Source organism: Clinocottus analis, unplaced genomic scaffold (assembly GCF_023055335.1).
Source record: "Clinocottus analis isolate CAN_PGR_092001 unplaced genomic scaffold, fCliAna1.0.p SCAF_31, whole genome shotgun sequence".
NCBI lineage: Eukaryota > Metazoa > Chordata > Actinopteri > Perciformes > Cottidae > Clinocottus > Clinocottus analis.
Genome location: NW_027176054.1, coordinates 2,111,891 through 2,133,141, shown reverse-complemented (window position 1 = coordinate 2,133,141; position 21,251 = coordinate 2,111,891). Strand labels below are relative to the sequence as shown.

At 47.6% G+C, this 21,251-nt stretch overlaps 1 protein-coding gene across 1 annotated transcript in view; it reads left to right on the top strand.

The window, feature by feature from the left end:
• The window catches only part of LOC137798784 (protein phosphatase 1 regulatory subunit 29-like), a 108,595-nt gene that overhangs the window by 57,644 nt on the left and 29,700 nt on the right, over positions 1 to 21,251 (top strand). The window contains exon 3 of the mRNA XM_068595733.1: positions 14,779 to 14,827. The gene's annotated coding sequence lies outside the window, so the exon portion shown is untranslated. The remainder of the gene's footprint in view (positions 1 to 14,778; positions 14,828 to 21,251) is intronic.

Below are 21,251 nucleotides of genomic sequence, written 5' to 3'. Positions count from 1 at the left end.
TGAGGATGCAGAGGGATGAGGATGTAGGAGAGATCAGGAGATGAGGATGCAGGAGAGATGAGGATGCAGGAGAGATCAGGAGATGAGGATGCAGGAGAGATGAGGATGCAGGAGAGATCAGGAGATGAGGATGCAGGAGAGATCAGGAGATGAGGATGAAGGAGAGACCAGGAGATGAGGATGCAGGAGGGATGAGGATGTAGGAGAGATCAGGAGATGAGGATGCAGGAGAGATGAGGATGCAGGAGAGATCAGGAGATGAGGATGCAGGAGAGATGAGGATGCAGGAGAGATCAGGAGATGAGGATGCAGGAGGGATGAGGAGATGAGGATGCAGGAGGGATGAGGATGCAGGAGGGATGAGGAGATGAGGATGCAGGAGAGATCAGGAGATGAGGATGAAAGAGAGATGAGGATGCAGGAGGGATGAGGATGCAGGAGGGATGAGGAGATGAGGATGCAGGAGAGAAGTTTGAAGACAGAGACGAGCTTCCACAACCTTGTTTCCTGTTTGGGGAAAGTGGAAAAAAAGGAATTCACCTGCTGCAGCGGAGAGGAAATACAGGGAGATAAGAACAGCGCCGACGGACCAATGAGAACGCTCCACGAAGGAGCAGCACGCTGTTTTCAAACTCCACTGCCGTGTGTGTGTGTGTGTGTGTGTGTGTGTGTGTGTGTGTGTGTGTGTGTGTGTGTGTGGTGTGTGTGTGTGTGTGTGTGTGTGTGTGTGTGTGTGTGTGTGTGTGTGTGTGGAGCGTAGTCATTAAGAAAGGTCATACAGACTCACAACTCACTCCTTCATTGGTCTGAGGTTTGTTAACCTGCTCTGACATTTCGGCGCTGAGGGCGGAGTCAAAGAGTCTGAGTCTGTTTCCTGAAGCTGAGACTCAGCAGCCGTTTCCCTTCAGTCCACTTCAGTCCACTTCAGTCCACTTCAGTCCACTTCGCTGTTCTCGGCCTTCAGTATGGAGACAAATGCACAACAAAGGTTTTGTTCATTTGGAAAAAAAATATTTTAACCTGAAAAAAGTTTTGTTGTTGCACTTTGAAAACATCAACAATCTATTCAACAAAAAAAAAAAGAAGTAAACAAAACGTTTATGGTTTTGATGTTATGGAGCCAAAAACAACATCATAATGTTTTGTTAAAAAAAAAAAAAAAAAAACTTTGAAAAATTACAAGCATCAATTTCCTTTATAAAATAAAATAACAGACTCTGCGGTGTGACTTAAAGACTTAAGTCTAAACCTCACACATCCTAAATACTCGTTCCATCATCCGCTAACGAGCAGCTCCGCTAACGAGCAGCTCCGCTAACGAGCAGCTCCGCTGGCGTCATAGCAACAGGACAGATTGTTGTTACTTTCTTTACGCCGACACAAAGTTCTGCCAGCTGGTGCTGAAGCTGCGGGGCGGATGGACCGGTGATCAATAAAACATAAAGATGCTCTACAACACGCTGCTGCTGCTGCTGCTAATGCTGCTAATGCTGCCGCTGCTAAAGCTGCTAATGCTGCTAAAGCTGCTAATGCTAATGCTGCTAATGCTGCTGCATTAAACAGCAGAATGTTCAGCAGCGGACTCCTCAAAAAGACTTCTTATCGGCCTCCTCATCTTCAGCCTCTTCATCCTCTTCCCTGGATGAGCCTGACGTCGTCCATGTCCACGGAGGCTGCACATGCACAGGACTTTCACCCAGGAGCCGCTGTGTTCGTCACACAGAAAAAACACAAGCGCGTCTTCAGAGTCGCGGGTCGTTTTCTTGATTTTACATCATTTCTGAGTGAACCTTTGAAAGGCTCTTTGCATGTGAGACACATGTCCATGTGTCGCATCAGAACACGCGCTGCGTCGTGTCAGTGTGACGTCTCAGATTAATGACGCTTCATCAGTGTGAACTGATCATTTCGCCCAAACGCTGAAAATTGAAGCTCCATTTAGTAAATTCTTCACATCTCTTGTTAAAACATAACTTTACTCATGTGGACGAACTGTTTTCATGGAAATTGTTTTACCAAAAGGTCGTAGGTTCACAGAAGCAGTGGGATATATAAATATTATGGTCGATAGCGTAACAAACGTTTTAAAGCCAAATCCTGAAGTTTTACTAAAAAAAAACAAGTATTTTTCCTCGTTAACGGCATTAAACTGAGAACGTCGACAGGTTTTACCAGGATACCTGATGGAGAAAGCAGATTAAATGTTAAGGAAGTCCTTAAGGAAATGCACGTTGGAGTGAAAATTATGTTTTTTAAAATGATGATCAGATATTTTACAGGATGTTTCTGTCCAACACGTTTAATACTTCTTTCAGGCGGAGACGATGAAGTCGTTTATGAATATGAGAAACGAGTTTAGTGATAATTACAATGCCTCCTCTTGGTGAGAGGCCGGCGCTGTCCGTGGTCCTGAAGGAGCAGGATGACTTGTACCTGCTGTGTGAGTCCCTCCCTCCTGTCGGCTGCATCCTGGATCCACAACACTCTGAAGCAAACACGGGAGAAGAGAACCAGCAGCCATGTTTCTGTTTTGGGGCTTTCGCTACATCGTAGCCTCGTGATGTTCCCGCCGCTCCGGCCCTTCATCCGCTCTCTTTCAGTCTCCTATGAATGCTCAGGCCCCTCCAGACCCTCACTCTGCCTCTCCTCTTCCTCCTCTTCCTCCTCCTCCTCCTCCTCTTCCTCTCTAACTTGTTTTGTCTTCTCTTCATTCTTTCTTTTGTAGTTTTGCCGCTCGTTTCCCCCCGTCGGCTCCGCTCCTCCTCTTCCTAACTTTTGAAGTGTAAATGTACAGAACGGGACCGTGTGTGTGTGTGTGTGTGTGTGTGTGTGTGTGTGTGTGTGTGTGTGTGTGTGTGTGTGTGTGTGTATGTTGTGTTTCAAAGAGAAAATGCACGGAACAACGAAGTCATACAAAGATCTATTTATATGACATCAAAGGGATGATGTGTAGCTGCTCATCAAACTTGACTTCTGAGGCTTCTTATTAAATAAATATATATATATATATATATATATTATATATATATATATATATATATATATATATATTACAAGATATATATACATCATAAAGGTTTAATTGTGTTGTAGGGATTCCATTTAGTCCCCGCTCATCATCCCTGTGACGGTCTGTGTTTGAGAGATAGGAAGATAAAATGAAGCTCAGCCTCCGTCACGGCTCTTTTATACGTTCAGGCGTCGTCTGTTTCCCTGAACTCAGATTCCATTCAGGAGAAGTCCTGTAAGTTCATGAAAAAATGAGTCGCAGGATTCTTTGAACCAAACTCCCGGGAAAAGGATCCGCAACCAAAACACAGCACCTGCTTCTTGGAGCAAAGACAAAAAGGAGGAGGGGGGGGGGGGAAGAGGCGGTGTAATCCTCTCAATGTGTGCATGAGGGAGGAACAGTCGGGCCCTCCTCACCTGGCCCTCCTCATCGGGCCCTCCTCACCTGGCCCTCCTCACCTGGCCCTCCTCACATGGCCCTCCTCACCTGCCCTCCTCACCTGGCCTCCTCATCGGGCCCTCCACATCGGGCCCTCCTCACCTGGCCCTCCTCACCTGGCCCTCCTCACCTGGCCCTCCTCATCGGGCCCTCCTCATCGGGCCCTCCTCACCTGGCCCTCCTCACCGGGCCCTCCTCACCTGGCCCTCCTCACCGGGCCCTCCTCACCGGGCCCTCCTCACTGGGCCCTCCTCATCGGGCCCTCCTCACTGGGCTCTCCTCACCTGGTCCTCCTCACCTGGCCCTCCTCATCGGGCCCTCCACATCGGGCCCTCCTCACCGGGCCCTCCTCACCTGGTCCTCCTCATCGGTCCAAATCCAGGACTTGAGAACAACTTCACATTTAGAAATCCCCAGTAAGAGATCTCTGCTCGCCTCGCGTTGCTGCGCGACTGAAACATTCCCTAAATCATGAATTATAAAATAGAGTGAAAGAAGAAAACTACGGTCCAGCGTGTGTAACCTGGTAAAATTCATTTCCTGGTGAGGAAGTTAACGGCAATATGATGAATTATTAGAGAGCTGTTTGTTTTTTATCGAGGTATCAACGTTGTTATCTGAGAGTCGAGGAACTTCCCTCCTGCTGGTACCGACGAGCACAGTTCTGGCATCAAGACATCGCTAATAAAATCAGAAATGATCATTTATGCCCAGAGACGTGTCTGAGCTTGAGAGTCATCTCGCTGACGGACAGGTCAGAGAGATCTCTGTTTGAATGACGCCAGGAAAAGATGCCAGAAAGATGTCAAAGCGAGAGAAAATATCAAGGAAGCGTCGAGCCGGCAGAAAAATCCATTTCTGCTGCTGTCGGCAGCGGATCGGTGCAGCTGGAAGCTAACGCATAGCATAGCATAGCATAGCATAGAAAGTACTTTGCTTCCAATGACTGAGTTTGTCCTGCAAGCTGCTAAAAGTAGAATTCTGATGACACACACACACACACACACACACACAGAGAGAGAAGCAGAAGTCACGAGTTGAATTCCCCTCGAACAATCTGAAGAGCCGCGAGGACAAAGGCATCGAGCTCCTCGTCAGAGAGAAGTAGAAGATAAGAGCCGTTTAGCGGCCGCTAACGCGCCGCGGCAGCCGGAGGATGGAGGGATGAAGGAGATGTGAGGGAGAAGACGAGTGCGAGGGGTTGAAGAAAGAGAAGAAAGAGCAGAGCCGTGACGGATCTGTGGCGGCGTCGAGGCGCGACGAAGAGGAGGAGGAGGAGGAGGAGGAGGAGGAGGAGGAGAGAGGCCGAGGACGACGACGGAGAGCAGCCAGAGATGGAGAGAGAAGGTGAGAGGAGGAAGGGATGAGGAGGAGGAGGAGAAAGGGAGGAAGGGATGAGGAGGAGGAGGAGAAAGGGAGGATGAAGAGGAGTGTGTGAAGTCGAACAAGCTGCTGGAAATGGAATATTAAAGAAGAGGCTTCCTGTGAGGCGGAGGAAACGTCAGAGGGGAAATGTTTTTTATTTTAAAGTTTTTGACAAGTTGTCACGATAAAAACCCGTCTGGCCGTGCGTGGAGGTGTCGAGGTCACAGACACGATGACGCTAAACACACATTAGCATAATCGTTGGCGACAGAGAGCAGCTGTGGTCAGGACTCTGCTCGGCGCTCATTAGTGCTCTCTGAGGGTCGGCTTCCACATTTCAAGGAGCAGCCGTCTGAGGTCCTTTTTAACGCACCGGAAAAGTCGCGTCGCGAGCCGCTACTGCCTTCGCTGGGTGTCCCAGCTAGCTCTACTGCTAGCTACCCGCTAGCTCCCCGACAACCACCGAAGGTAGCGGGACCAGGCCTCAGCTCGGGGCCGGTCCCGCTACTGCTCGACACCCGACTCGAGGGGACACGGGCAAGTAGCAGCAGCGCTAGCTGGCTACAGCAGGGAGCTAGCAGAAACACTAGCTGGCTACAGAGGGAAGCTATTAGCAGCTCTAGCTGGCTACAGAGGGGAGCTAGCAGCAGCGCTAGCTGGCTACGCCCCCTTCCTCCCTTCAGGTGTTTTCTCATTTACATAATTGCAGGTCTGGGCTGTGTGGGCGTGGCCTCCTCGTGTTTGATTGGCAGCCGCCTCCCTCTCCTCCTGCACACGTTGCGTGCGGGTTTGTTGTCACGCTGAATCGCAGCTGTTTCTGACATGTTTCATTTCACCGTGATACAAAGAGAAAAGCTCCATGTTTTGCTTATTATTCAGCAAAGCAGGGCCGATGGGAAATTGGCCCTCGGCTAAGCCCCGCCCCCTCCTCCCAGCTGTCATTCCCTGGAGCGTCAGCTGTGGAGACGGATTGAAACGATAAAGAAAGGAGATGAAGAGACAAAGTGAAGCGTCACATCATCTAGTGATCAAGACGGAGAGCGTTCCTCCTCCTCCTCCGTCGTCCTCACAGTCAGTGGACCTTCAGGAGCTAGCATAGCATAAATGGGCTAGCGTAGCATAGATGGGCTAGCGCACTGGGCTCCACTGCACCTGGATTTTTATTTAAATGAACAGATTTCAGTTCAGTCAGTTTTCTGAGATGAAGACATCCTCTATGATGTCATCATAGTGAATGTCTTCACCTCCTCTATGATGTCATCATAGTGAATGTCTTCACGCAGTGAAACCAGTGTATAAAAACACAGAGGACTGAATACTTTGTGTACTTTATGTACTTTGGAATGAATCGAGTGTAATAATCTTTTGATGTTTGCATGATGATGTCGTTAAAACAGATTATGTTTCCCAAAAGGCGGATTGTAATTCATCATAACGGACTCAAAGTGTGTGTGTGTGTGTGTGTGTGTGTGTGTGTGTGTGTGTGTGTGTGTGTGTGTGTGTGTGTGTGTGTGTGTGTGTGTGTGTGTGTGTCATGGTGTTTATGTCAATGCAGCGGTAAGTGAAACATTGCAAGTAAGCGGCGGCTCTGAAATCTGTCTCCATGGGGGTTCTTCAACTTCCTCTTCCTCCTCTCCTCTCTCCTGTACACACACACACACACGCGCGCGCGCACACACGCACACACACGCACACGCTCTCCCCACATGCAACATGGCGGCTGTCTCGGAGCCACCGGCTCCACTATTCCTCTCACGCGTGTCGGTACTTGTGATGCGGGTCGGAGCCGTGAGCCTTTTGTTGCTGCGTTATCGCTTCACTGTGAGCTGCTGATCTGGAGGACACACACACACACACACACACACACACACACACACACACACACACACACACACACACACACACACACACACACACACACTGGCTCATTTACATCTCTAGTATTTATCCGACCGACCCGGTCAAACATGGAGGGAAGCGTCACATGTTTGTTGTGTGAGTGGAACTAAAGGAAGCAGAAACTCTTCATCCCGTGTTCTGGAACACGTGAAGCGATGCGGGTCACGTGACCCAGAGAGCGGTGGAGGGCTCATCTGCAGCTTCAGTAAAACACAATGAGATGAACGATGACGGGTTGGGAAGGCGATGATGAGTCAAAGCGTCTCAGGAGAAACATGAAACACCAGCGAGCTCCAGATGGAGGAAGAATAAAGTATTAAAACAAACAAGAAGGATTCACAGCACCTCCTGAAGGAGGGCGTGGCTTATGGGAGGTGGGCGTGGCTTATGGGAGGTAGGCGTGTCTCTCTGCTCCAATCAGGGAGTCAGATGGCCGCCGAGCAGGATGCATTGTGGAGAGATACGGCAGTAATGTAGTCAGCAGAGAGAGAGAGAGAGAGAGAGAGAGAGAGAGAGAGAGAGAGAGAGAGAGAGAGAGAGAGAGAGAGAGAGAGAGAGAGAGAGAGAGAGAGAGAGAGAGAGAGAGAGAGAGAGAGAGAGAGAGAGAGAGAGAGAGAGAGAGAGAGAGAGAGAGAGAGAGAGAGAGAGAGAGAGAGAGAGAGGAGGCGATGCAGCTTCATTGATTATCCTGTTACAATATCAATCAATTCACTAATGACATCTTTACTGTAACATGGAGGGAGCTGCTGCTGCTACATGCTGCTGCTGCTAATGCTGCTACTGCTGCTAATGCTGCTGCTGCTACATGCTGCTAATGCTGCTGCTACATGCTGCTGCTAATGCTGCTGCTAGAGGTCCTTGAAGGCACCACGACACATGTTTTGTGTGCAGCAGCAATCAAGCGATGGAGATGTTAAACACTGTGGTGTGTGTGTGTGTGTGTGTGTGTGTGTGTGTGTGTGTGTGTGTGTGTGTGTGTGTGTGTGTGTGTGTGTGTGTGTGTCCAATGACGCCTTTTAAATGTGTTTTTATTCAGCTGCAGCGATCCATGAAGTGGCAGTGTGTGAGAGAGTGTGTGTATTCCCATCATGCATTCTGCTGCTGAGCAATGTGTAAGTCTGACTGTACGCCAGACTGTGTGTGACTGTGTGTGTGACTGTGTGTGTGTGTGTGTGTGAGTGTGACCGTGTGTGTGTGATTTATTTGTGTGCGTCTTGATTCCGAGTGTTTGCCAGCATTTTCATTCCCAGCATGCTGCCTAGTGCTCACAAATATGTCTGAACCTGTGTGTGTGTGTGTGTGTGTGTGTGTGTGGTGTGTGTAGTACAGCTAAATGGATTCCCTCCGTCTCAATAGAGCTGAAACCACGAGGTTAATCAAGCAATGTTCCAAAGATGCCAGAAAACTTTAACTACATTCATCACAGTGTGAATGCAGCAACAACACACACACACACACACACACACACACACACACACACACACACACACACACACACACACACACACACACACACACACACATCTTTTGCCATCTTTTAATTCCTTACTTCTTGTGGAGACTCCTCCCCTCTCACGCATCAGCTTGTGTTAGCGTGTTGTGTTAGCGTGTTGTGTTAGCGTGTTGTGTTAGCGTGTTGTGTAATCCCTCAGCGCGGGCTGGAAGGCTGCACACACACGGCCTGCGAGGCAAACTGCGGTTGTGACGTTGTGTTTCCAGAGCAGCACGAGGTCGAAGGTCAAAGGCCACCGAGCGACACTTTGAAAGGCTGCGAACCCGTTGAGTTGTTTAATAACTCATAATCTCAAAGTTTAAATGAGATTAGAAACAGGTGAAAGAAAGTCATCATAACACCAAAGAGCCTCACAGGCATGGACGCACAAAGGTGTGTGTGTGTGTGTGTGTGTGTGTGTGTGTGTGTGTGTGTGTGTGTGTGTGTGTGTGTGTGTGTTGTGTGTGTGTGCTGAATACAAATGTGTTTCCATATCTATGTGCTGGAGAACGACTCTGAGATGCACAAGAGATACACGAAGCGCTCTGCGGTGTTGCATCAGTGTGTGTGTGTGTGTGTGTGTGTGTGTGTGTGTGTGTGTGTGTTACAACGCGTGTCAAGGCGTGTTAGTGCAGCGCTTGAAGCTTCCTTTCATGTGTTAACATGTGTCTGAAGCAGAGATAAGCCCCACGAGGCTCCCTCCCTTTCTTTCTCCCTTTCTTTCTCTCTTTCTTCTTCTTCCTCTTCTTCTTCTTCCTCTTCTTCTTCTTCTTCTGTCTCTTCTGCGGCCGCAGAGGAAATCTTCTCTTATCCTGTTACAATGTCGACATTGAAGCTGCAGAAGAAGCAGCAGCGATCGCTCTCCATCCTGCGTCTCTCTCTCTCTCTCTCTCTCTCTCTCTCTCTCTCTCTCTCTCTCTCTCTCTCTCTCTCTCTCTCTCTCTCTCTCTCTCTCTCTCTCTCTCTCCATCCTGCATCTCTCTCTCTTTCTCTCTCTCTCTCTCTCTCTCTCTCTCTCTCTCTCCTCTCTCTCTCTCTCTCTCTCTCTCTCTCCATCCTGTGTCTCATCAGGCAACAGAAAGGAGGCATCACTCTCACTTCGTCTCCTTTCCCTTCCTCGTCCTGTTTTCATCAGACCCCATCACTTCCTCCTCTCCTCTCTTTTCCTTTCCTTCCTCTCCTTCATTTCCTTGCACTCTCTTCTCCTCCCCTCTCGTCACCTCTCGTCTGCTATGAATCTCTCTTCTTCTTTTTTGTTGCTGATTTCCTCTCAGTCCCTGCTGTCATCCTCTCCTCTTCCTCCTCTTCCTCTCTTCCTTTCTTCCTTCCTTCCTCCTCTTCCTCCTCTTTCTTCCTTCCTCTCTTCCTCCTCCTCTTCCTCCTCTTTCTTCCTTCTCCTCTTCCTCTCTTCCTCCTCTTCCTCCTTCCTCCATGTAAAGTTAAACCATGACCCTGAAGCTGAGCGGGTTAGAGATGTAACCTTTCTGAAATGACCCACAATGCATCACGTTAGCCGTCGCTGACAGGAAGCTGCTGACAGGAAGCTGCTGACAGGAAGCTGCTGTCGCTCAGCGGCGCCGGGGTTCTGACCCGAGTCGACCCGTCGAGTCCAGAACAAACGTCGGCCTGAACTTTGCCTCCAGAGCCCAGTCCAGAACAAACTCGCCCTCGCCAGTTCCTGTCCTGCAGCCGACCCGCGCGTTGAGCCAACATGTTGAGCAACCTGTTGAGCAACACGTTGAGCAACATGTTGAGCAACCTGTTGAGCAACACGTTGAGCAACACGTTGAGCAACCTCTTGAGCAACCTCTTGAGCAACCTGTGAGCAACCTGTTGAGCAACCTCTTGAGCAACACCGCTGCTCTCTTTCAGGCCAACGGGGCCGTGAGGAGTTGCGCAACTGGTCACTCTGTGAGCGTCGCGCCACTGTGTGTGTCTGTGTGTGTGTGTGTGTTGTCTGTGTCTGTGTGTGTCTGTGTGTGTGTGTGTGTGTGTGTGTTATAAAAAGAGCCTTTTGAGTGCATTGCACAGGTCCCTTCCTCCTATTCTTCCTTCTCTTCCTCCCACTGTCCCTTACTCCCTTTCTTCCTACCTATTCCTCCCCCTTCCTTCCTCTCTCCCTTCCTCCCTTCCTCACTTCCTCCTTCTTCCCTTTTCTTCCTACCTATTCCTCCTCCCTCTCTCCCTTCCTCCTTCCTCACTTCCTCCCTTCTTCCCTTCCTTCCTCCCTATTCCTCCTCCTCTTCCTCTTTTTCTCCCACTGTCCTTCCTCCCTTCCTTCCTACCTATTCCTCCCCCTTCCTTCCTCCTCCCTTCCTCCTCCCTTCCCCCCTTCCTCCCTCCCTACCTCTCATCCTCCTCCTCCCTCCCTCACTTCCCCCTTCCTCCCTCCCTCACTTCCTCCTTCCTCCCTCCCTTCATGCCTCTCCTCCCCCCTTCCTCCCTCCCTCACTTCCTCCCTTCCTCCCTCCCTTCATGCCTCTCCTCCCCCCCTCCCTCCTCCCTCACTTCCCCCCTTCTCCCCTCCCTCACTTCCTCCCTCCTTCATTCCTCTCCTCCTCCCTTCCTCCCTCCCCTCACTTCCTCCCCTCCTCCTCCCCCTCCCCCCTCCCCCTCCCTCCCATGTTCCATGAGGAGGGAGGGGGAGTGCGCTGCAGACATTATTTATTTATTTCAGTCGACAGCTGAACTCTCCAGAAAAGTGCTGATTCAGACTCAAATGATGGAGTTAAACATTTGAGAAACAGCTGGCTTCTAGTTTGAAAAGCGTATTTCTTCCTCAGTTCAGTGATAATCTGTCTGGATTAAGCTGCCAAAGCAAAAGTTCATCATCGTGCGTCACGTGCAGAGACAGATGCAGCCGATGCACCAACAGACGGGTGAAGGTTGACGACCTTTCAGAATATGAAGGTATGAAAGTACAAAGAGATCCTCGTGGCCGCGTGATGACATCACAGGCGCTCACGTGGCGTTTAGCCCGAGAACGCTATCGTTAAAAATAGTGACATCATCACCAACGTCAAGTCTCAAAATATATTAAAATACAAGAATACAAGGGAGTTGAAGTACTCTTGTTTTGTTTTACCCTGAAGAACTTCTCAAAAAACCATAAACAAGTTTTTAAATGTGGAAGGAGTTTAATGAAGTACGAGAGAGTATTCTGGGATGTATTAGTACCTGAAAAACCCAAATGCGGCCGGACTGTTTCAAGCAGAAACGTGTGCAAATATTAATACCCAGCATGCCCCAATGCGACCAGTTCAGGCCTAAAGGTTCTAGAAGGTTCTAAAGGTTCTAAAGGTTCCAAACAGCCACTTCTCTCTCCTTCCTCTGCTTCTGGATCGTCGTCATCGTCGTCGAGATCGTTTCCTTCTCGTCTCACTTCCTCTCTCATTTTTTCATGTCCTCATAAGAGCAGATGAATAAAACATGGAGTCAGCAGTTTGCTGCTTCGTCCTTCTAAAGACTTCGAGGAAGGAGAAACTCTCCGGCCCTGAAGCGCCGATCTGAAGCGCCAGGACCAGGACGAGCTCCAGGACGAGCTCCAGGACGAGCTCCAGGACGAGCTCCAGGACGAGCTCCAGGACGAGCTCCAGGACGAGCTCCAGGATGAGCTCCAGGACGAGCTCCAGGACGAGCTCCAGGACGAGCTCCAGGATAAGCTCCTCCCCCCCGTGGCCCCGCCCCCCCGCTGTGGCGTTATCTCTCCTTCAGCTGACGGATCCTTCTGGGGGAAAACTGCAGTTCAGCATTTTGGGTTTTGTGGCTTTTTTTTTCTTTCAGCAGCGAGATCAGAAAACGAGAAGCAAACTTTAAACATCCTGACCAAAGATTTACAAGACTTTAACTCATTCACAAGACTTTAACTCACTTACAAGACTTTAACTCATTCACAAGACTTTAACTCACTTACAAGACTTTAACTCATTTACAAGACTTTAACTCATTCACAAGACTTTAACTCATTTACAAGACTTTAACTCATTCACAAGACTTTAACTCACTTACAAGACTTTAACTCATTCACAAGACTTTAACTCACTTACAAGACTTTAACTCATTCACAAGACTTTAACTCACTTACAAGACTTTAACTCATTTACAAGACTTTAACTCATTTACAAGACTTTAACTCATTTACAAGACTTTAACTCATTTACAAGACTTTAACTCATTTACAAGACTTTAACTCATTTACAAGACTTTAACTCATTTACAAGACTTTAACTCATTTACAAGACTTTAACTCATTCACAAGACTTTAACTCATTCACAAGACTTTAACTCATTTACAAGACTTTAACTCATTCACAAGACTTTAACTCATTCACAAGACTTTAACTCATTTACAAGACTTTAACTCATTCACAAGACTTTAACTCATTTACAAGACTTTAACTCATTTACAAGACTTTAACTCATTCACAAGACTTTAACTCATTTACAAGACTTTAACTCATTCACAAGACTTTAACTCATTTACAAGACTTTAACTCACTTACAAGACTTTAACTCACTTACAAGACTTTAACTCACTTACAAGACTTTAACTCATTTACAAGACTTCAACTCATTCACAAGACTTCAACTCATTTACAAGACTTTAACTCATTTACAAGACTTTAACTCATTCACAAGACTTTAACTCATTCACAAGACTTTAACTCATTTACAAGACTTTAACTCATTTACAAGACTTTAACTCATTCACACGACTTTAACTCATTTACAAGACTTTAACTCATTTACAAGACTTTAACTCATTCACACGACTTTAACTCATTTACAAGACTTTAACTCATTCACAAGACTTTAACTCATTCACAAGACTTTAACTCATTTCTATCACTTTTACACAAACTTCTATGACTTTTACGCATGTTTACATGACTTTTAACTGAATTTCTATGACTTTTAACTACATTTAAATGACTTTTAACTACATTTAAATGACTTTTAACTAAATGTTCATGACTTATGACCAAATGAGACAATAGTTTGATTAAAAGAATAAACATTTATATGGATGCCTGAATGTATGCTGCTGACATGAACACATGAATATAACACAGTGTGTGTTGTGCTGCATGTGAAGGCGCACACACACACACACACTGATGCAAACACGGTGTGTGTGTGTGTGTGTGTGTGTGTGTGTGTGTGTGTGTGTGTGTGTGTGTGTGTGTGTGTGTGTGTAACCTGGGACTCCGGCACGTTCCTCAGCCTCCGGCAGCACTTTGAAGATGTCCTCAAAATATCCTCACTTTTCCTTTTTCATTTCTTCCCTTTTATGGTTTAATGCAGAAGAGCACACACATGCACACACATACACACAAACACGCACACACATGCACACACATACACACACGTGCATGCACACACACTAGCAAAGTCTTTGAACAGTCTCACTCAAGTGACTTTATCAAGGTCAAAGTACGACGGCAGTAATTGTAACACATCACCTGCCAGCGTGAGCAGGTACAGTTAAAGGTGTGTGTGTCTGTGTGTGTGTGTGTGTGTGTTCCTCTCCGTGCATCTTGTTTGCTCAAGTTGCCGGTGAAGACAAAGTAACTCTGCGTTTCAAAGGGACGAGCGTTTGATGTTGTGACTGAACGAACCGAGTAGTTGTGTTGTTCCCTCTGAGAGGACAGTGTGTGTCTCTGGAAGGTTGTGTTGTTCCCTCTGAGAGGACAGTGTGTGTCTCTGGAAGGTTGTGTTGTGTTGTTCCCTCTGAGAGGACAGTGTGTGTCTCTGGAAGGTTGTGTTGTGTTGTTCCCTCTGAGAGGACAGTGTGTGTCTCTGGAAGGTTGTGTTGTGTTGTTCCCTCTGAGAGGACAGTGTGTGTCTCTGGAAGGTTGTGTTGTGTTGTTCCCTCTGAGAGGACAGTGTGTGTCTCTGGAAGGTTGTGTTGTGTTGTTCCCTCTGAGAGGACAGTGTGTGTCTCTGGAAGGTTGTGTTGTGTCGTGTTGTGTCCCGCTGTGTCGCTTTTCAGCAAATGAATGAATACGAGTTGCAGCAGATCTTTTGTGGTCAGAGTTAATGTTGAAAGCTGCAGCTTTCTATAGTTCACACTTCATCTCTGACACTTCAACTGCTTTCACGTGTTACATGTTTTTAAATGAAGATAAATGAAGTGGTCTTTGCACATTGATGTGGTTGAAGTGTATTCACACTGCGCAGCGCTGATGCTGCTTTGTTTAGGAGGAACGGATCTCCCAGCATGCACTGGAGTCCAACCGCCGGTCTTTACGGCGCCGGCTGGTGTTCCAGCCAACCGCCTCCACTTCACTCCACTTCACTCCGTTTCACTCCACTTGACTTTACTCCACTTCACTCCACTTCTCTCCTGATGTCGAGCAGCATCGTTTGCGTCTTCGTGGCTTCGTTGTGTGGTTGTGTTTGTTGTGTTTGTTGCTCTTTGTGCGTCTGCATCACTTGTCTCTGTTTGAAGAGGACAAACGCACCAATCAGGGAGCTTCTCTTCTGCCCCGCCCCCTCCCTTTTTTTAAACAAAACTTTATTCAGAGGACGTCGCTGACGGTTGATTCAACTTCTTTCCTCTTTTTGTTCGCAGGCGTTCATCGCTGACGGCTGGCGGACGATCTGAAGAACATCGAACTCACGTAATTATATTCCCATTGTTATGCGTTGTGTGGAGGCGTGGACACACACACACACACACACACACACACACACACACACACACACACACACACACACACACACACACCTGTTGGGACCACAACGCGCCGGATACCAACGCCTGCTCGGCCTGACTGCTCACGCTAAAAGGAAATGCAGGTCAGCCGTCAGAGCAGCAGAGCGAGTGTTTCCCCCTGGAGGCCGCTGGCGGTACTGCATGCGCAACAGTTTTTTAAAACGTTTCCTTCATTTTCTCTGCAACCACGTGGTCGTTTCACTTCATTTAAAGTGCTACAACACCACAACCCTCGTGAGAAGAGACGTGTGGCTTACACAACATTAAAGTAACCGTTAAGTTTAAGTAGACTCCTGAAACGGCCGCAGCGACCACAACGTTTCACTAAACTCGCGATAAGCAACCCGTACGACAGATTTCACGAACAGACACGTCCCAACAGTCTAACACAGCAATGCAACTCATTTATAAACCTCCTTTAGTACCTTGGAGTCACAAAATAGACAAATCCGGCGCTGGAAACTCCTTCCTGAGAGGCCAATGCTTTGTTTTATTGTGATTTTGGGGGAATCTTGCTCATATCATGCTGGCTGTTCATAGTTATGATCAAAATATGGCATACAAGAGATCGTAGAACTCATGTGGGCTCCAGAAAGAGGTGCAGACCCCCATGAGGATCTATGGAGCTGATTTGGTTTTAAGGCCACATGAATCTCTCACGTTGGAGCAGATGGAAGTTTATTTTTAGTTTTTTTTTCCCCTGGATGAGAAGCCCCGCCCCCCCGGACCAAAGCCCACATAAGTGACCCAGAAAGGGCTCAGTATGTGTCCACTGCAGACTCAATCAATGAAGGGAAACTTAAGACTCTGATCTGTCGCAGCTGGTCCAGTTGCTGGTGTCATCCACTGGGGACCAGGAAAAGTGGAACACACATCGTTTCCTCCAATAGCCGCCGAGTCGTTCCACTCTGGATCAAAGCCCCAGCCGCGTGTTTGATTGACGGCTGATCAGTTGCAGCTTAACGAAGTGTTCTCCCAGATTAACACTTCAAATGTCAAAAAGCAAACGACAGACCATCAGTTCCCAGTGTGGCCTCCCAGTAGGCCACTGAGAGCACCGTGGAGGCGCCGCTATTGAGCCACGATTACTCTACTTAATGTAGGAGAGAGAGAGAGAGAGAGAGAGAGAGAGAGAGAGAGAGAGAGAGAGAGAGAGAGAGAGAGAGAGAGAGAGAGAGAGAGAGAGAGAGAGAGAGAGAGAGAGAGAGATTCTCTGACATTAGCTTGTTCTATATTTAGCAAAGAAAAGACAGAAACCTGCTGCACGCGATCTTTGTCGGCCGAGCAGTGACTTGCAGCAGAGCCCTCGATCAAAACGGCCCGGTCAGCGGTATCTTCACACACACACACACACACACACACACACACACACACACACACACACACACACACACACACAGGCTGGTTGTTGACAGTGGGTCAGGAGCAGATCGTGCTCATTAGCTCGGCGGCGGCTTGTATTTATAGCCGCTCGGCAGCAGCAGCTGTTTGAAGCCGCGGCGCTAACGAGAAGCGCTCGCAGCCGATCGCTCCCCGAGCGGCGGGAGATGGACTCCGTGGTCGGCGTGGCGATGGCCATTCAGGTCAGCTATTTGCGGCGCGCCGACATCACTGAGGTTGTGTTGTGATTACGGGGGCGTGCTCTGTTGCTTCAGAGGCGTTTTCCATCTTTCACTGACAGACGGGGAATGTTGCCAGCTGCTGCTGCGTGAGGACGATGGTGGTGACCAGTGAGGGCCAATGGTGACCAGTGAGGGCCAATGGTGGCCAGTGAGGTCCAATGGTGACCAGTGAGGTCCAATGGTGACCAGTGAGGGCCAATGGTGGCCAGTGAGGGCCAATGGTGACCAGTGAGGGCCAATGGTGGCCAGTGAGGTCCAATGGTGACCAGTGAGGGCTAATGGTGACCAGTGAGGGCCAATGGTGGCCAGTGAGGTCCAATGGTGACCAGTGAGGGCTAATGGTGACCAGTGAGGGCCAATGGTGGCCAGTGAGGGCCAATGGTGACCAGTGAGGGCCAATGGTGACCAGTGAGGGCCAATGGTGACCAGTGAGGGCCAATGGTGACCAGTGAGAGCCAATGGTGACCAGTGAGGGCCAATGGTGACCAGTGAGGGCCAATGGTGCAGCTGTGAGGTCCAATGGTGAACAGTGAGGGCCAATGGTGACCAGTGAGGGCCAATGGTGGCCAGTGAGGTCCAATGGTGACCAGTGAGGGCCAATGGTGCAGCTGTGAGGTCCAGTGGTGACCAGTGAGGTCCAGTGGTGACCAGTGAGGTCCAGTGGTAACCAGTGAGGTCCAGTGGTAACCAGTGAGGTCCAGTGGTAATCAGTGAGGTCCAGTGGTGACCAGTGAGGTCCAGTGGTGACCAGTGAGGTCCAGTGGTAACCAGTGAGGTCCAGTGGTGCACCCATGAGATGACTACCTGTGTAACGATGTAACCAGAGACTGTCGTTCATAAATCTTGTGGTTTTTGCCACAAAGGCTCCGCAGTCTTGGGGTAAAAGTTGTGTATCAGGTCATAAAGTTGTGTTCATTTCAACGACACGGACGAGGAGCAGAGTTGAATGCAGAAACAAGAAAAACAATCGTTAAAAACACAATGAAGTTTGTTTTTTGCTCAATAATTCTTCACAGTAAATCTGTCAAAACAAAGTGGCGGAAAAGGACAAAAGCAAGCCGACGTGCTCGTCTCCTTTGTGTCGGTCCACCTGTCTGCTGCAGCGCTTCTTCTATTCTGCACCATCAGCGGCCATCTTTTAATCTGAGCGCGCCTTTTCATTCTCATCTTAATGAAGTAATTACAAAGCCGGCGTGCATTCATTCATCCCCTCCTCCCCCATTGTTCATTATCTCCATCACGGAGACGTCCTGAAAGCGTAGCGTGGACACCTCGCCGTCTGGGCCTCGAGGAGCCGCCATCACGCCGCCGCCGACTTTGTTCTGAGGAGAGAAACTAAAGTCTAAAGTTGAGTTGTCAAAATGTGGAGTTCAGTTAAAACGTTACCACTATGGACTGTAAGTCTGCAGGAAGTGGGCGTCGTCATTGTGACGTCACACCTTGGTTTTCGTTGACTGATATTTCGAAGCTTTGAGTTCGGCCATTTTGCTGTCGCCATCTTGGATTTTGGTCGTTGCTAGGTGTGTGTGTTTATTTGTTTCAAACCCATGGAATACTGGGTAAAAGTTATGGAATATTGGGTACAAGTCATGGAATACTGGGTAAAAGTTATGGAATATTGGGTAAAAGTTATGGCTTTTCCCAATTTAAAAGTCATGTCCGACTGGTCAGGATGTGTATGAACCCTGTTTACTGGGTTAACTGGTTTAAAACCATGAACTTGGCATGGTTTGGAATGTGGAGGAATGACACCGTTTACAACCTGACAATGTTTTGCCATAAAATAAGTAACTTTTCCATTTTTGGACTGAAACTCCTTCCTGACATGCCAATGCTTTGTTGTATTGTGATTTAGCCTTCATGCTAAGTTATTGTCACCAAAGCCTTCATTGGTGGCCATCTTTGTTACCGCCACACCGCAGAGCATCTTCTTTCCTCCTCACCTCATCTTTCACACTTAAAACCATGAAAACAAGTAGTTTCTTTTCTTAGCGGGACATCAGCGGTCATTCCCTTGTGCGACCGTCAGGCTTGAGTCTTTTGTGTGACACGACGTGGTGGAGGACCTCTGAGTCATGGAAATGTGTTGAATGCCAAAAGCCTTCTGAAGGGCCGCGGCTTCCGACCGGTACCCAGCATGCCTCACTTCCACTGATTCACCGAGCACCTGCACAGGAGAAGCACTTGCTTTTGAGTGCACTTATTTTTGGACCCGTCGTGAGGATCCATTGTGTTCACTCGCAGCGTTTCATTGGAGCTTTGTTAGTCCAGATTGAGCCGGAGAGAGAACGCTTCTGTCTCCACTCAAAGAAACGCCGACGGCTTTCAGACCACGGCTTCTCTTCCTCCTTTTTACCGTCTACATCTTTATCTATCTATCTATCTATCTATCTATCTATCTATCTATCTATCTATCTATCTATCTATCTATCTATCTATCTATCTATCTATATGAAATGTGATGTTCAAACTTGTAAATGAGGCATTTGGTACCTTTTGGTAAATGTAAAATATATCTATGTAAAGTAGTTATAATACAGTCCTCTGTGTATTATTCTGGTCTGAAAGAAGAAGCAGGACTGTCTCTTCGTTCCCTCCTCTTCGTTCCCTCCTGACCTTAGTGGGTATCAGCATAAACACACAACACAAGTCAAACTCGAGATCTGATACCAAAGTCCAGATAAGAATTGTGGAGTTTAGGAGATATTAAAGTCCTCTTACGTCCTTGCCAGACTTGTTAATCCCTGCTCTTCCTCCTGTGGGGCTGATAAGAAGTGGGCTAGGGAGGGATCAAGGTATCTCCTTCCCTACATGGAGAGCAAGTGTACGCGGTGTTCACTGAGTCCTTGTTCTGAGGAAGTGAGGAAGCAAAGAACAGCTCATGTTGGATTGAGCCCAATACATTTTGGCTAAAGATCGAGGATTATTATTTCTTACCTTTTATTGAAAATGAATATGAGACGAGCCATGAGGAGAAAAACAATCTTTTTTCAGTGGACTCTTTGTATTAATATTTGTTTTATTATTTATCATTTTTTTAATCTTCTTTTAAAAATCTTTTCTATATTACTTTTTAAATTATTTTTTTCTTTATTAATTTTTTGAATAAATATTTTTATTTTTTCATTACATATTTCTTTTACATTACATTTTGGGTAGCAAATATTCTGCGAGAAAACAACACAGTTTTGAATGTAATCGTCAAAGAAAGTGCATTTTCCATATCGGTCATCGAGTCAAGAAGAGTTCAGAAATAATACAAAATACAATCAGGAGCTGAGGATGACGTTTAGAATACATATTTAAAGATGCAGTCATGTACATGTTTTTGGGAGGATGGAAAGAAGGAAAAAGAAGGTGAACGCTCGAGAGAGACGCGTCACTCAGATCCAGAAAAAAAGAGGATTTGAGTTGCGAACAAGTGAAAAGCCAAAAGGTTTCCCTCCTGTGAAAGGAGTCCGGCGGGAGAGAGCACTAAATGGAAAAGAGACAAAAGCCATCGCGCAGGAGGGACGGGCAAAAAGGAAAATGTGAACGTTAAGAAAGAGAAAAAAAGAATAAAGAAGAGGAAGCAAAGAAGGCATGAAGGCCAAGAGGGAGGAAGAGGAGGAAATGTCAGTTGCCATTGTGTGAAATACCACGAGGGAGGGAAGAAGGGATGAAAAGGACGGCGCAGCAGAGGAGGAGAGGAAAGAGGCCGTGAGAAGGCAGCCCGAGTGAAAAGAGTCTGGGATTAATAGAGAAAAAGAGGGTTCATGCTGACAGTGATAGGATGAAGAGGAAGAGGATCGACTGGTGAATGAAGAGAGGTGAACGACGAAGAAAAAGGTCAGCGAGCGACTGCGAAGCAGATTAAAACGCCAGCGAGGAGAAAGTAGAGGGCACCTCTGAAAGCAAGAGAAAAACCCAGAGTGTAGCTTCTCGGTCCAGATTGAGGGGGAGGAGGGTGAAGGAGACGGGAAGAAGACACAAGAAAAGAAGACCACGAGTGGGGAAAATGGAAAAGATGAGTGATGTTCTCATCTGCCATGAAAAGACAAGATCCACCGTGAAAAAACAAAAGAGGTGAATTTACCACATAAAGTCGAGTAAACTCAGGCAAATAAGCGTTACGAATAAGCGTTGCGAATAAGCGTTACGAATAAGCTTTACGAATAAGCGTTACAAATAAGCGTTATGAAGGTGCTTCAATTTAAAGTCAAATCTAATGTTCTGGTGGTGGACTTCTGAGGTGACTTCCTGTAGTTTTTATCTCTTTTTGTCCACCAGCACAGGGAGCCTGCTGGGTATTAACATTTTATCAGACGACGCTTTTCACACTTCCACCACTTTGACCAAGGTGAGCGAGAGACAGAGAGAGAGAGAGGGAGAGGGAGAAGGAGAGGGAGAGAGAGAGGGAGAGGGAGAGGGAGGAACAACAGAAACGTAGTCTGCAGACGGTCCGGAGTGAACTCTCACAGCGTCTGAACTTGTTTTCTGGGTGAAAAGCCGTTTTTTTAAAATGTTTCCTCAGCGGATGAAGAGTTTGAACCCTCCGAGGTGTCGGAGACGGTCCCTTCATCCTCGCTGTGTGCAAACGGCTTCAAGTTGAGCGTGTTCAGACACGAGTTAAAGGAACAGAACCAGGATTCGGGATAATCCCACGTTAGCCGCCAACAGATGCACCAGAAATCATGTGAATTTGTTACTAAACCCTTCAGGGTCTGA